At 38.2% G+C, this 2,180-nt stretch overlaps 1 long non-coding RNA gene across 1 annotated transcript; it reads right to left on the bottom strand.

Moving 5' to 3' along the window:
* Window positions 1-269: 269 nt before the first annotated feature.
* Window positions 270-2,180, bottom strand: LOC107580237 (uncharacterized). The gene is made up of 3 exons (XR_001608610.1): window positions 2,141-2,180; window positions 829-912; window positions 270-331 (listed from the first exon to the last, which is right to left on the bottom strand). It is a non-coding gene; the product is annotated as an uncharacterized lncRNA (long non-coding RNA).

The raw sequence follows: 2,180 nt of genomic DNA, 5'->3' as shown, positions 1-2,180 counted from the left end.
TAAGTCGCTTTGGATAAAAGCGTCTGCTAAATGGCTAAATGTAAAAAAATTTAAATAAATCAGACTTTTAATATCAGCCATGTATTGGTTATTAGCTATTAAACTAAAATACATAATCTTATCTGTATCAGATGTTTATGTTTATTAAGATATGTAATGTCCAAAGTGACCAAATGCAATCCTTAACGACAAATTGAGAGTAGAAGGGAAAAGACCTCTGCGGGTGCATTACACTAAAGAGCAGGTAAATTTATAGACAGGATGCAATTACCTCATCAGACACTTTGAACCATTTCACCAATGCCATAAGCTTCTGTTTGATGTTGGGTTGCTGGATTTAAAACACAAACACCTTGTTAGACAGAAAACGGGGGAGTCATAAGCAACAATAGCAAACAGACACAAATTAACAGCATATCTGGCTGAGCAAAAGCAGGGAACAAAAATAGCAGCAAGCAGAGAGCGGAGAAAAAAAAGCTGTCACAACATCCACAAAGCGCTGGCAAAGGGACTAGAGGCTTGTCAGCTAGAAGACAGAGCGCACAGGAAAACAAAACAGACTTGTGAAGGCATCTGAGAGGAGGACGCAGATAACACGTTAATGTGCTCAGAAGCCCCATCCCTAGAGTTTCCATATGACTGCAAAAATTGCAGCAGCTCCTATTGCAACTGCTGCTACATCTAAAGAACATCAGTGACCCCAGGGAGAAATATGCAGTTGGTTAACTTCTTGACAAAGCCCGAGTCAACATGGAGGCACAAAGAAAGCTGCTATGGGTCTCTGAGGTCTTTTTTTCAAATCCTGGACAGATCACTTACGTCACTTACGTTAGCTCTGGTGATGGAGGCTGTGGAGGGGAGTTTACGGCGAGGTTTCTTTTTCCTCAGTTCATCCTCGTCGTCATAGAGGTACTGCCCAAAAATGACAAACCATGATTTAACCCTCAAAAACCTTACTTGAATAAAACAACAATGACTATATCTCTCTTAAGTGCCAGAAGTGATCCATACTTGGCCACTATATTACAAGTCTGTGGCAATATGATTTTTAAAAGAATAGTTCACCCAAAAATGAAAATTTGCTGAAAATTTACCTCAGGCCATCCGAGATGCAGCTCAGAACAGATTTGGAGAATTTTAACATCATGTTACTTGTTCACCAATGGATCCTTTGCATTGAATGGGTGCCATCAGAATAGAACTTCAAACAGCTAATAAACGCATCACAACAATTCACAAGAAATCCACACAAGTCCAGTATATCAATTAACGTCTTGTGAAGCAAACAGCTTTTTTAAAATATTAAACTGTTTCTTTCAGGCTAAAATACAAGTCCTCTTTCCATAATATTGGTTTCTCCAATGAAAAAGTTGTCTTGTCTGATTCAGGAGAGAATATGTACAGATCAAGCACTGTACAAGAGAAAACAGTCCAAAACAGTTCTAAACAAATATGATGGTGGATCTTAATGTGAAAGGACAACAGGGGATGGACTTCTTCACTGGAGAAAGTGTTATTATGGTCTATGGAACCAGAAGCAATGGTTTGAAGTTAAAACGCTTTAATGATGGATTTGTTTATTACAAATACACAGCTTCACAAGATGATTAACTGGATTCATGGATTCGATTACGTGTGGGTTATGTTGTTTTAATCAGCTGTTTGAACTCATTTTGACGACAGCCATTCACTGCAGAGGATCCACTGGCAAGTGATGTAACGCTAAATTTAATTAAATCTGTTACTATGAAAAAACTAACTTTGATGTTACATGGAGTCTTCAAAACACCAATTGTTTGTGTTCCAAGGAAGAAAAAAGTCAAACAGGTTTGAAACTGCATGAGGATGAGTAAATGGTGACAATTTTAGTTTTTTGATTAACTAATCAATTAAATCACCCATTTTGGCTCCCTGCATTTCTTTAAATTTCTTTCCTCTCTCTGCCAGAGGGTCTTTTCATGCCACAGTTCTTACACTTCTTATCTGTTAATATTTTTGCTTTATAAAATCCATGTAGTGCATTTCTTCAGTCATCTGACTGATTCATTACAGTCTCTGTGCACTATTCTAATTCACTAAACAGGAAATAGGCAAGATGGCTGAATATCAAAATCAATCACTTCAGTCTCACAGGCTTTACCTGCCCCTGCAGAGGGTCATCACTGCCGTCCTGCTCTGAC

The sequence above is a fragment of the Sinocyclocheilus grahami genome, unplaced genomic scaffold (assembly GCF_001515645.1).
Source record: "Sinocyclocheilus grahami isolate Dianchi unplaced genomic scaffold, SAMN03320097.WGS_v1.1 scaffold27769.1, whole genome shotgun sequence".
Taxonomy (NCBI): Eukaryota; Metazoa; Chordata; class Actinopteri; order Cypriniformes; family Cyprinidae; genus Sinocyclocheilus; species Sinocyclocheilus grahami.
Note: the sequence above shows the minus strand (reverse complement) of the source record. Positions and strands in the feature narration are given on the sequence as shown.